The sequence below is a fragment of the Halyomorpha halys genome, unplaced genomic scaffold (assembly GCF_000696795.3).
Source record: "Halyomorpha halys isolate HHAL.00 unplaced genomic scaffold, Hhal_1.1 Scaffold859.1, whole genome shotgun sequence".
In the NCBI taxonomy this organism is placed as follows: Eukaryota; Metazoa; Arthropoda; class Insecta; order Hemiptera; family Pentatomidae; genus Halyomorpha; species Halyomorpha halys.
In genome coordinates, this window is record NW_027115553.1 from 422,561 (window position 1) to 437,701 (window position 15,141).

Genomic DNA, 15,141 nt, shown 5'->3' on the forward strand with positions numbered 1-15,141 from the left:
TTGTATGTTCGGGAACTAGTAAATTTAATTCTTAGTTACAGGAGCTATCCATATTAGCATGCTGATTAGCTTTGTTGACAGGAAACGGTTAATGCCGCGGCCAAATATTTGCCCAACGCTTGTACCCGGCCGTTAGCCGTTACCTAGAATCAGGTACACAAAGGGCTCGGCGGTTAAGGTAATTCAATCGATATTATAATGGAATCGATTGGGTAATCACCTCGCGCAGTTTCATAAACGTCCTCCGCTTGGGAATGCAAATATAAAATGCAGCGGCGGAGGTAAATCAAAGCATGGAGGGAGGCTGTGCTGGAAGGCGCATGTCAGTCCTCCCACTCCAGCTTCCAGCTTCACAGGTCCCAGTGTCGGTTGTTCCAGACCTGTCTTCTGTAGTGTCCTGTCCTCTAAAGTCGTTCCTGGGAATATATCCGCGGCGATCCGGTGAGTACATGCCTTTAATCAGCTTCTTATAGTCGTTCGTGGTCGGTGGATATGGATCCGTGAGGATGAGGGGTCGGAATCGAACCTCAGGGTATCCGCATTTCAATTGATTTTGTAAACGGTTCACCACCTGTTGTAGCTTTTCAAACACTGCATTTCAAAAAAAAAAAAAAGTTTATTTTGGAACCCTCGAAAGGACAACCTTGGTCGAAATGGTTCCCTTGAGGGGTCAGCTGACCTTCGTCTATTTTCGAGACGGGCCAAGACTACCTCATCCAATGCGTCAATATATCTTCCAATAAATACTTTACTTGACTTTATAAAGTAATCAACCACTACAAACTCTTGCGTACTTAACTAACAATAACGTAAGAAGATCCTGTTCTTCAGTAGAGGAGCTTGCTTTATCGAATTTGAATATATTTTCGAAAGGTGAAAAAAAAATGAGTGAAAGTGTTATTTAAAAAAAGGGGATTTATTGGATGACTGAAGGGTTTGAATATATTCTATCAAGTAAGTTTTAAACAATAAAGCACTGTTTATACTTTTTGATACGTGGCATTTTAAAAGAAAGCCTTGATTTAAGCTCACTGATAATAAAAATATACCCAAACTTCATAATCTTATTTATTTCAGAAATAATTTGAGAATAAATTAGAATTTTAATTTATATTCTTAGTTTTAAATAATATAACTAACGTAAAATGATGAATACGTCATTGAATATTTATTTACCTAAAACATATTGTGTAAGACCGAATTCAGTGTTTTAAACATTTTCTCCCAACTCATCATTACAATGGAAACAGTATGTTAAAAAAAAATAATAAAATTTTAAGGATAATTTATTTTTTGGGGAATTATCTATAGTTGAATCATCAGTTTGAAATTATTCAGTATAAGTAAATCATAAACATTATGTTTATTATTAGCCTGTTTCGTAATATCGTACAATTTTTCGGAGATAAATAAATTTCTAAACATATCTCCAATAAAATAAAACCTAAATTCTAACTATTTATAACCAATGCTTCAGATTATAACAAGTCTGTTTATATGAATTTACAAGAAATAAGGAAAATTCTTTTAAATCATAAAACTATTCATTAAAAATATTCCTATTCTGGGCTAGGCTCAGATACGTTTCCCTCTGACCGTTCCATAGCAACCTGTACCTTCCGTACTCGAAGTAATATTGTCTAGATTTTAAGTTATATAACAGAAAAAAGCTTGCATTTGATCTATGTGTGTAAACGTTGCCGATAGATTCAAACCAGATTTTGGGAACTGAATGATGATATATGTTGATTCCGAGCATAAGGTCCTATCTACATACTCGTATGTCTCTCCATAAGAGATGAGTTGGGTTTCTTACATAACGTCAAGAGACCCAAAACAACTAGGTTATAATGATGACTAACTTATGTTCATACATAATTCAGATATACTTGAACGTATATTTTTGTTGCTATTATTATATATAAATCGTATAAAATAATTATATTAATTTTCGTTATTGCGACAAGAAAATAGAAAGGGGACGGTTAAATTTAACATTTTTGTATAAATTGACAGAGTATGAGTAATGGGTATGATTATAGATCGAGTGAGATTTTATATCAGAAACTACTTCTACAGTTTAAAAACCACAGTGGAGGTTATTATTGTTTAGATATTTAGAATTAGATTATTATCTAAATGCGATACAATTTTAAATATAATCCAATTATAAATAAAACTACAAGTAAACAATAACGAGAAACTAGAAAAGAATCTATTACAATTTATTTTGGTAAAATGGTCGTGAATAGTAGAAGTCCCAATTATACAACATTTAAATTTAATGTTTTTATAGTTTCAAAGTATTATTTTAATATTGCACTAGTATTCAGAATATATATTGACGATTATAATAATATTCAATCGCAATATATACAGTCGCATCTGTGATTGTACATTTTAAAATTAAAATGTAAATAGAACCATAAATTAATTTGTCTATTTACCAGCTAGCTTTGAATATTATTTTGAACAATTTAGATTTTGAATAGCAGGACCGATTTAATATTTAAAATAATTATAAAGATGATTTTTATTGTAAAATTTAGTGTTTACAAGGTGATGATTGTAAGACTAATTTACATGAAATTGGTTTGAAATACAAATTCAATTTCTATTTATCAGTAAATAATTTATTCATTAAATAACAAAATTGTGTTAGTTTTAATTATTCAAAAATTGTATTTAGACTCTTCGTTCTATAAAATTAATTAATTTTTTATGTATATAGAAAATTCAAGGAACGCTACATGATTGATTTTCTGAATTTATAGTTCATTCTAATTGTTTTATTGTCAAAAGTAACTCCGAAATACAAATTAAATAGCCTATTTGCTTCTAGATTTGAATATTATTTTGAAAATTGAATAATATAGATATATTATATATTGAAAAAAATATAGTTTTTATATAGGTTTTGAGTTAGCGATACTAATTCAATATTCAAAATATTTTTAAAAGTTGATTTGTTTCTCTAAAATTAGGTTTTTACAAAACAAATTTTCAAACAATAACAAATTTCAGCGATTTCAATATCTCTGTAAATAATTTATCATGTAAATATTAAATTGTAGGATTTGTGTTTTCGGTTTTTATTGTTTAAAATATTATTTTAACTTTCTATTCTTGCATTAAGAATATTTATTAATTTCGTTCTTGCATAAAGTATATCAAAAATATAAAGGAATGGTCTATGCGAACTTTTTTGAATGCACTTTTCATTTGTAAACTAATTAGCAACACCTGATACGAGAATAAACATCTCATTTCACATCATATTTCGCAAAACTAGTTTTATTGTGAAAAAAAATTTCATCAAATTTCATCGCATTTCACAAAGCTAGTTTTATTTTGAATAAAAGTTTTTAAATACGAATTAAATGTCTGTTCAGGTAATAGTTTTGGATATTGTTCTGAAGACAGAATCCGATGTTGATTTTGAATTAGCAGTACCAATTAAAAAATCAAAATATTTATAAGACTGAGGTTTATCATACAATATGGTGTTTACATGGTGATGATTATAAAACATATTACATTAAATTGCGTTTAATAGACATTTACGCAATTATAATACCTCCCTAACTGTAAATAAAATAAATTGTGTTTTTGGTTTTTATTGTTTAAAAATCTTATCTAGATTCTTAATTGCAGCAATTATATTTATTAAATTAATTATTTTTGCATTAAGATGGGTAAAATGTAAAGAAATGGTTTATAATCGGTTTTCTAAATACACTTTTATTCGTAAAATCATAATTTGTAATACTTACTTGGACAGTACAATAATATCATACATACTGTTTCATTGTGAATAAAAGTTTTTAATTTTAATTAAATTGTTTTATCTGCTAATAGTGTAATCTTGTAAATATTAGAATCCATTGTAGGTTTTGAGTTAGTTGTAATAATTCAATATTCAAAATCTTTATATAAATTGATTTTTACCTTCAACTTTAGTGATTATTATAATTAATTTATATGAAATCGCGATTATATAAAAATTGTAATTTTTTTTCAATTTTAATATTTATTTAACAATACCCTGGACACGCAGCGCATATTTATCAACCATTATATCTTTCATTAGTTGTAACGATAATTATTCCTTCATATAAGGTCATTTTCATGCAAATAACGTTTATGATCTCACTCGTACGAACCATTACTATGTATATACCTGAGCTTATTATACATAATGATGATACTGTAATTTAGAAGCTAATATTACTTCGTTTTAATTTTTGCTTGAATAATATTACTATTAATGTTACTTAAGCTTTTAAATACCTTACTTCCTTTGAATTATTTTATTAGCAATACATAATTTTTGTATGGACAGGTCATAAAAATATGACCTTTTATTACATTTAAAATTTGTTTTTTTTTGAGGTTAATGACTTTCATTTTTTAATGAAATATTTATTAATTACTCATGACCTCAAAAAATTTTAAGTGAATTGACTCACCAGAATTCCTAGAGAGATAATCCAGATTAGACCTTTTATTAATATGACAAAATAAAATACAATCATAAGGTAAATAAGTAACTTGATAGCAATAGTACTGAATAAATCGGAGCTAGTTATACCTTACTTATATGCATATATAATATTTTAATTTTTTGAATAATAATTTAATAATATAAGTACTTATTATTGTGTTGGAAATATTAACGTATTTGTTGTAACTTTAATGGAATTGAAATTTCATATTATATATAAATCTCAGTTTTAAATTAATGTAATACTGAATATTACAATGACAATATTATTTTTCTGATGAGTAATTTATTGTGAAACGCGAATTTAACTGTAAAAGAAAGCGGTCAGTGAGGCTTTTAATAAATCCATTTATGAATTATTTATTTTTAATGAGAGACTAACATTAAATAAACTAATCTTCCAAAGATTTTTCAGATCTTGATTCGGATTTTCATCTTTTCTGTAGTTGAAATATTTTTTTTACGGAGTGTGTTTCTCTATATTTTCTGTTACTTTTATGTTTTACAAATTTATAAAATGAGTTTCTACAGTACCTGTGTTAAAGTTTAGAGCAATAATTACATTTTTGTTTCTTAAATAATGTACAACAGTTCATTAAAATAGCCAAATATTAATTATAATAAAGCGTAATGAAATATATTTAGAGTAACTATCTATTGATTAATAGTATGCACCTAAACTAGAAATCTAAATAGGAACAATAGTGAACTTTAATAAGAAAGAAAATTTTCGGGGAGGACAGAATGATAATTAGTAAGAAAATATAACGTAATAGATTGAAAATAAAAATAAATAGCTGAAGTCATTTAGAGAAAATTATTCCACTTCATAGAATAAAAATGCATACAAATTTTATTTTCTATATTCTTCTGTTAAGACTGAATAGACATTGAACAATCATAGTAGGGTAAGTGCACCAGTTATTGAGAGGTAATTAATAAATATTTATTTTTCAATGATAAGAGTTTGGTGTCATTGATAGTTCCAAAATAGGCACCAGTTGTAAGCTAAACTTTCAGATCAATGGTTCCCTAAGTACCTCAAGAGTGTGCCACACTCATAAACAATAGAAAGAAAACATCCTTATATCCTCTATCTACTATCTGTATGTATCCTCTACCATACTTCTCTATCCGTTCCTTCCGAGTTTGCTGTGGCATGGTCAGGTCTCCACCATATAAACATATTTTCTGTCTTTCCACAAATCCTGATACCTTCTAGACAACATTCACTTATGGTACAGCTATTTTATCAACTTATCCAGATCATGAAGTGGCATCTTCAATGCTATATAAACACCCTTCCTTGAGAAAGAAATAATTGAGGCATATAAGTCAAGGAGATATATTTACTTCTCTTTTCAGACACAACTTCTTGGTTTTCCAATAGCGACAAATGGAATTCACATATTGCACTTAAAAGACATGTGCTTAATGGACGACAAGGTAAATTATAAAGACTAGGGATTAGAATAACTCAAATTTCAATAGGCCATAATCTATTAGTTGTCAAGACCATTATGAAAGCTGTAAGGACTCACCGACTTGAACTGATGAGAACAGTTAAATTTTGGAATCTGAACACAAATTGTTAAAAGTGTTTTAAATCCAATAAAAGGTATGCTCTTACTAAATCTAATTAAAATAACAATCCTCGATATAAGAGTTGAGGAATGTCACGAGATAGTTCTGCTAGGATGTAAAAAAGATTTTTTTTTTTAATAATTTATTTATTGTTATTTACAACTGTATACACATATATATAACAAGTAAATTTGCTGTAGGTGACATAGTGACATGATACAAACATGTGGAGAATCTACCCACTGATAGAAATCCAATAAAAAAGGTTAAATCCCTGAAAATGTATCAACTGCCACAGAGCTCACCCTATCCTCTATAGAGTATGCCAAACCCTGATAGACCTCGAGGTGTAACGGAGCAGGGGACTTAGCTGTTAGCGGTTGAACTGCTCTGTATAACTCTAAGGAACGTTTGACAGCTTTACCTAAAGAATATCGAGCGTCAAAATTCGTACTCCCCAAAGGTGGAAGTTAGGCAATTTGGAGAAACTCACTTCCAATAGACTTAAGACATTCTCGTTATTAACAAGAATTCGCATGATCCTTACAAAGAAACTATATAATCTCATAGAACTAATTTTCTGTCTCAATAACAAGATTAGATTGCATATATTTATTTACTGTACTTCAGATATACATATATTACTTTTTTCGTCAGGGGGTACGAAAAAAAATTACTTTAATAGGTATTATATGTATAAATACATTTCCCTAGATATACCAGTCCATATCCATAATAAAGTCAGTTGTTATCTAAATCTTGTTCCATTATTCTAGCCTAACTCTTCTTTTAACATTATTATTCACTTTAATCGTAAGTGGTGCCAAAACAGGGGAGGAGTTCCGTGATACTGTCACATGATTTAAGTAGTCAGCGATCTCGGAAATCCCGAAGCGAACGATAAGCTGCCCCACTCGAAATAGGAGATAATTTACAAATGGTTAACTTGAAGAATTTAAGAAGCTAGAATACCAGCTGGCCCAGGCGGTAGTAGAGCAGGCAAAATTAGATAAAGTAAAAATTAGTTAAGTTTTAACCCTTCACCCAGATCTTGAACACTTCATCAAGGGCGGTAATAAGATTAAGAGTCTGATAAACATCAGGCAGGAGACAAGCGCTTTAGTAGATTCGGACGTGAGCCTGCTCCAAATCTCCCTGATCGGTCTCACCTAACGACGAGTTTTGAATGTCTTACAGAGCGACCTCACCCACTCATAAGAACCATTAGAGGTAAGACTAAAGAAACAATACAGTGGAGGAAGATGAACCCCGGAAAAGGACGTGTTTTATATATAGGGTCAATTAGAAGGGTAATGTGCTAAAAAATATCTTGTTCTGTACAATATGTCGATGAAAAAATGGTGGAAACCTTTAGCCATGCAGCCTTCTGCTCAGAAAATGGTGTTATTTGAAGAGGTTATGATAGTCAAGCTTAAAAACTATGAAGATCGACCAGGATCACTTCGAGAAACCAAATACAGAGTCAACAGAGTTCAAATCACCGCAAAATTCAACCCGGTCAGGAGGGCCACCAACAATGAAGGCATCGAAAAACGGCGAAGAAAGGCGAAAAACGAAGCGGACCGCTATGAAAGTGACCGGACCAGGAACTGCAGCCCAATGCAGTACCATATGCAATAGGCAAGGGAATGTAGCAAGTGAATGCCCATGGCGCAATCCTCGACCGAACAAGAGGGAGCCAAAAGCTGAACCAATAGGGATCAACAACCAGGACTGGAATGGTTGGCGGACTGGCAAGAGGACCGGCAGCCCTACACTGACGACGAATCTTCAAGAGAGGAGAGCATTTGTTCTGAGCACAGCTGCCCGGCTACAAGACCACGTGAGGAAAGTGGTGAGAGTCTCTGAAGGGAAGGTCCGTCTGGTGCAAAATTAATGTAGGAGCGTAGCCGTTCAGATTGAGTCTGAGTGAATTAATCATTGATATTAACCGGTCGAGTAATTAGGTTGGTCCACGATTAGTGGTAAATGTTCAGAGGGGGAAATGTCTTTAGGTGAGCGATTGTTCAATTTTGAAGATTTAACGGGGCGCGATACACCATTCAACATCCACTTCATCGAGGACTTCATGTCGGAATATGACTAAAACGATAAGTAGAGATATTATTCGAGAACAGTTGACGGAGCTCCTTAAGCAAGGCATCATCAGGCCTAGCAATGACCCTTTTATTAGCCCGATGTGGGTGGTCGAGAAGAAACAAAGCAGACAGGGCGACTACACGAAGCGCTATACCGAGGTGGTAAACAATCGGAAGTTAAACGAGGCAACAACGGACAAGCTGTACGCAGCATCACAGATAAAGTGCACTAGCTAATTGCAATTAGAACAAGACTAAAACTTCTTATTGCACTGTAAATATACAATGATACCAACAGTTATTTTTTAAAGACAACATACAAATACATTCTGGGTGGCGAAATTGTATATTTAACTTTTGAAACGATACGTTATATTTATACTTAAATTTCTCATAAAGATACAATGAAAATGTGTAGATTTTCATGGTAACAAATATTAAAATTTTCGATGAGAAATTAATGCAAAGAGAATAACGGGAATATCATATAAGTAGATCTATTTCCTTCTAATCAAGATTTCATTAATTAGTAGAGATAATTCAGATTTAATGAACCACATTTTCCGCATAAGAGAACTCTCTTAGAGTTATTGTGGTAGATTGGATTAGTAAGAATACTGTTTCTGTGATTGATAGAGGACCGTTTAATCAATAAACAGATAAAGAAACAATTAAATAATGGAAATAAAATAGAGCAACAGAAACAAAGAGAAGGGTTGTTTGAGAGCATAAATGGCGGTGGTGTTGCACACTCGGCTGAGCACAGTCAACAGTAGCGCTACCTCTCGCCCTTTCCCCTAACTAAACTAATAGTACTTCAGAATTACTGTTTCTGCACAATATATTTTCTCTTTTTTAATTCTTAAATTGCTATTAGAGTAAATTCCCTGTACCAATTCCATTAAAGTAAGAATTTCATTAATTTATTTCTCATGACAGTCAAGATGAGAGTTAGTTTCTCTAACGCAGATGGCGATATAAGAATAGTAAAATCTATGAAGGAAATTCCAATATAATTGGTTGGCTATCAGAGCAATTAAGGGACGTTTAAAAAATTGAATAATTTTCTTCGGAAACATTATATATAGAACATTTATAAAAAAAATTAATATATTAATTTTAGAAAATAATGCTTCTTTTAAAAAAAAAATGGGTAATGTATTTATTATATAGTAAAAATGTATTTATTTGGAAAACGGGAAACATCAGCAGAAAAAATATATATACTTCAAAAATCAGGCCCAAACATTTTTTATTTATATGAAAATTATTGAGTTTTTAAATGACGGTACAACCAAACATGATTTTTCCTAAATATGTATTTTTTTCTATATAACTAGAAGTTTTTATTTGTTGAAGTTTTCTGTATAGTTGAAACTAATTTAATACGATCAACAATATTTTGTTTTTATTTTACAAATCCAACCATGGAAATGACTAAATCCATCTCAGGGAAGTATCATTTCATATCAGAATCAAGAATATTAAAACAACAAAAATATGAAGATAGCCAAATATTTGACTTGTGAACTGAAGAATAATTTTATAATTAAGAGGAAATTCCCAAAATCATACAGTTGATGATTTGGGACATATTAAGCAACAATATGACTTTTACTTCCTTTGATATCACTGTGCTGTAATAAACTAAATACGTTATCAAAATATTACTATAAATAATGCAAATTCATCTTCGTGCAAAAATATTTGTAAAACATATTTTGTTAGATAGAAAATTCCTTCATCCTTCGGGAATGGAGCTCCGTATTTCGCTGGGAAACTTCAATCTTATTTAATGGTAAATATCGTTTCACTGAGAAAATTCTATTTATGCCGACAGGCTTGCTATTTTCTATACTGTGGCACAAAACACTTCCCCTTCTTAGCAAGATTGCATTATTTTATTATAGAAAAAAAATTATTGTATTCCCAAGAAGTCAACTATTCATTAGGTATAAATATACTATATTTCAAAGAATTTAAATTGGGAAGATTGTTGCATTTACTGAATTTTTAAGAAATGGTAACTGAATAAGTATTCTTTTTGATAATGAAGTGTCGTACATTTAGAATTGATTTTTGGAAGATGATGTGTTCGTACTGATGGAAATGTCAAAATATATTTGAAACCTGTCAGAGGGTTCTTTTCTTGTCAATACACACCAGGGGCCAAGAAAAAAATGATATATTTTTAGTAATTGCTTATATTATAGTATAACGCATTTGATTAGCATTTATGTAATGATTATTTATACTAATCGTAATGATTATGATATTAATCGATTTTTTCTTTATAGAAAACTACAAAAAACAAAAACTTCTAGTAATATAGAAAAAAAAATATTTAGGAAAAACTAAGTTCATTTTTATCGAGATTTGAAACCACAATATACGAATTTTCATATAAGTAAAAAAAATGAAAATTTTTAGCTTGATTTTTGGAATGTACATATTTTTTTCTGCTGATGTCACACACTCTCCAAATAAATACATAATGTCTCACAATGTAATATAAATAATAAAAAAAAAGGTTTATTTTCTATAATTATACTAATTATGCAATATATCGCCTCACCCTGTATTAGCCTCCTGTCTCTAATTTAAGCGCTAAATATAACCTTAATTACGTTGATGCCTTCTCTAGTTGTTTGTATACCCATTATGGTAAGTAAATATTTTACGCTAATCATCTTACAGGAAGGCAATATACGCAAAATGTTTCATCTGTAGCCTGTTATAACCGGATGGTATTCTAAACATTCTATTTTTCATTATCTTCTATAAAAATATTTTGGTGGTTTTGTAGTTAACCAATTGGAGCAACTTTATACTAAAAATAGCCTACTTTTTTTTTTTTAGGCAATAGCATAAAGTTATCCCCAAAAAACCCTAAAAATAATTTGGTACAGACTTATCACTTTTAATTATTCAAAAAATTATGTCTTAATAATTTTTGAACGTTTTTATTTTTATTTATAAATATCCCCCTCCCACCCCAGAATTTTAATATTAGTGTTGAACATAAAAAAAAACGCAAACAAACAAAATTGTTTGATAATTCACATTCACACACACAATGCTTGTCACGATAGCGAATTCTTATGAATAATGATCATCAATAATGACAATAAAATTCTACTAAAAGAATTTCAAAACGATTTAATCCTACGTTTGTTCGATATTCTGCACCGTTTACCAGCAAATCATTACCGTAAAATCACTTTTTTTCTGAGTTAAAAATAATTTTAGGAAAAATAATTGTATTAGGATCCTTTTAAGATTGCATTGCTAGTGAGAATTCATCATAGAAAATAACCCGTTGCAGAAAATTAATATTAATGAAAATTACAGTAAACAGAAGAGGAACGAGAAGAGGCTGCAAAGTCGACTTCACAATCAAAAGAAACTCCACTTACTATGATGGAGACTAACTAAGTTTCAGTTTGAAATTTCAAAAAGTTTAGAAAAAAAGAGAAGTAGTAACGAGTAATGAACACATAGAATATATTATCTTGTGATTTTTACATTTTATTTCAACATAAATAAGGTAAGTACTAGTTATTATTATTATTATTTTTAGATAATATAAATGTAAACATGTCAACCTGCCATTTCATATTTATAAACTTTACATATTTATGAATTATTTGAAAATGTACAAATATTACGTCAGGTCCATTTTCAACCTCTAGCGCGTCGTTAAAAAAAAAATTCATTTTCGATCTACAGCTGATTTTTTGTTTCAATTCACTAACTGATAAATTAAGTTATTACCTGAGGGTTTCATTAAAAAAAAGTCTAATTATTTATTGTAGTCAGTAAAAATAAATAAGATAAAAACTGTACGTCCAGACGTTTTTTCTTTACTCCCTCATTTTAGCATTTTTGTAATCATTTTTTTAAAGCATACAAAGGTAATAATAGTACTCCTGCGCGACGTACTAGTAAAGGAGTAAGTATGAATTTTTGCTGCTCGAAATTATGACTTTTCCACATTGAGAATTTAGGAAGTGAATTGTGAGCGTCTTCTAAAAATGACCTTACATTACACAATATTGAATATAATGTTGACTAGCGCCTTCAACCGACTGTGCAACAGTACCTTGACGACCGATGAGTTTTGCGGTGTAACTGTATGAGACCGTTCAGCCTTCTTTCGTTTTCCTTTTTTATGCTGAGCAGAAAAAGAAAAGAAACATTTATTCATTAGAAACATTAAATCTTATTTTAAATAATAAGAGGTGTATATCCATAGGTATCACACTGTCTATAAGTATTAGCATAAATATTGATATGTATGGATGTATTAGCAATTATTAATATTATAGGGGTCTTTGCTATATATCTTGTCATACCTGTACTGGTACGGTACTTCGCAGGTGGTTAATGGACAGGTGAAAGGGTTCTTACTGAGCAAATCTGTAAAAAGCAGGTATTGCCTGTTGGCTTTGTTAGTGGGCAGGCCAATTATAAATAATACTTGTACCAAACACTTTTCTAAATGTACCACCTCATGTAACTTATTTTTTTGGGGGGTGGCTGATGATGGCCAATGAGGAAATGAGATTCCCAAAAGGCGACACCCCTTTTTTGAAACAAGCGGGGCAGATGAAAAGAGAATAGATTGAAGACGAAGAGACAGAAGCAGTAGAGGTACAGAAGTAACAAGAGAGGCTAGGAAAGAGCATAGACTTGAAGAAGTCCAATTAAGGGCTTTTCAGAAATGGAACTCCCGGGCTGAGATGACACCCACGGTTACGACAACACGACACCAATGACAAGCATTCATCACTACATACCTCGACACACACCACCCAAATCAGCAGCTATAAGTATATATTAGGCAATAAGTAATAATGTAATAATTATATTTTATGGTAACCATCCAATAAATCTGGATCATTTCAATCATTTTAATTAAATAATTTATAAATAAATTTTAAATAAATACTTATTTCCTTTATGTAGTTTATTTATTTTTATTATATTACACAATACCACTTCCTTATTATATTATATAATTAATGGTAACGATATTTTATAAAAATAAAGATATTTAATTGGTAACAAATAAACAAACAGCAAGCCTTTGGAAAAGAATCTAATTATAATAATAAAGTACTTACATGAAAGCTTATTTCATACTTCAAGTGCTTGCCTAAAAAAATGGAAAGCAAATTTAGTTAGAAAATTGTCATAAAATATTTGGATTTAGATGTCTTCATTTATTTTTGCATTTCAATCTGAGTACAGTATATAAATGTAAATAACATCATATTAAAGATGCTAAGAGAATATTAAATAATAAAATGTTGAGAAAAAAGTGGCACCGAATTAAGTATAATAAAATTGGATCAAAATAAGGAAAATACCACTGCCGAAAAGTAATGAAACGTTGACAAAAAGAAAACATGGAACCAACGTGCAAGAAAAATCAATTCATTTGATGATATAGTCCAAAAGAAGATAGTGTTCCACATCAAGAATTAATAATTTTTTCTTTATCTATATTTATATATGAATAATATGTCCATTAATTAAATTTTAGTTAATTGTTTTACTGCCAAACCAGTCAAAATAAGGGAAGTTTACTGAAGATAATTAAATTAAATCCTACGGGATAAAATGATTAGAAGCGCTGACCAGGAATGTTAAACATAAAAAATATATATATAAAGGAATTGGTTATGTATATAGCATGATTATACGATTCTCTCGTATACTTCACAATAATCAGTCTATACCTGGTTGCATTTTTCAATTATTTTTTTATAATGGTGTTCAGAGTATTCATATTAAATATACAGAAAACAAGAAGAGTAAAAAATGTTAATGATAACTACAGTATTTGCAAAATTAAGAAGATAATTGTAAAATAAATGAAAAAAAAAATACAAATATGATACATATAGATAAAAATATAAAGTTATAATAAACACTGGTGTAATAATAACAAAATTCAAATACAATAAAAGTTAAATTAATTCTTACCTAAAATAAAACTAAATATTTACATTCAGCTTTGGGAGCTGTGAAACAAGCCTTGGAACTCTCGTGTGGAAGGCAAAGCAGGGCTCCAAGGGATCGTATCAGTAATAATGTCCTATTTTAAGTTAGGCTAGATAAAGAATAACAGCTTTTTATTACTTTTTTATAACAGTATTCAGAGTATTTATTCATATTAAATGGACAGAAAACAAGTAGATAATAAAATATAAATTATAACTATATTACTTACAAAATTAAGAAGATAAAATAATAATAAAAAAATTGAAAAAAAAATCAATTATGATACATATAGATAAAAATATAATCGTTTTAATAAAAACTGGTTTAATAAGAATAAAATTAAAGTTAAATTAATTTAAGTTACGCTAGATAAGAAATAACAGCTTTTTATTTTTTTTTAAACTAAATATATTTTTCCTAATTACTTATGTCTGGTTTGATTTTCTTTAGGATAATTTCTTTACGATCTTCATTGATATGCACGGAACTTTGTTCATCAGTCTTATATGGAATACGTTTTCATTCCTCTCTTTTTTTTCATTTAACTCTCTCGTGAGAGAAATTAATTTTTTACTTGCTTTGTCACCTTGTTTCCTTGCACCCTTTGATCTTTGCGTGGGAAGCTTATTTAATACCTTGAGACAGTTTTTTTATATAAGCTGTTAAAGGTAGATTGATCATCAAAATAAAATTCATTTAATTTACTTTGCAACGTTTAAATAATAATTTATTGGAACTAATTTACTGTGAGTTTAATTTCATTTTCTGCAGACATTTCTTCTGGATAAGAATAAAGAACCAAATACTAATCTATGACTCGAATCAAATTTTAATATTTCTTTAATTGGAGTTCTGGCAATGGTCAGATTCTCCACTCAAGTTGAGTGTTTGCGGCTTTAGTGCACTTCCTCAGCCTCCACTGGCTCATTACCAGTGATGCGGCGA

General features: G+C 29.9%; 1 protein-coding gene across 4 annotated transcripts in view; it reads left to right on the forward strand.

The window, feature by feature from the left end:
• The first annotated feature begins 363 nt into the window (after nt 1-363).
• LOC106686667 (cyclic nucleotide-gated channel alpha-3) overlaps nt 364-15,141 on the forward strand; it is a 358,981-nt gene continuing 344,203 nt past the window's right edge. For all 4 annotated transcript variants that reach the window (XM_067052577.1, XM_067052578.1, XM_067052579.1 and 1 more), the window contains exon 1: nt 364-441. The gene's annotated coding sequence lies outside the window, so the exon portion shown is untranslated. The remainder of the gene's footprint in view (nt 442-15,141) is intronic.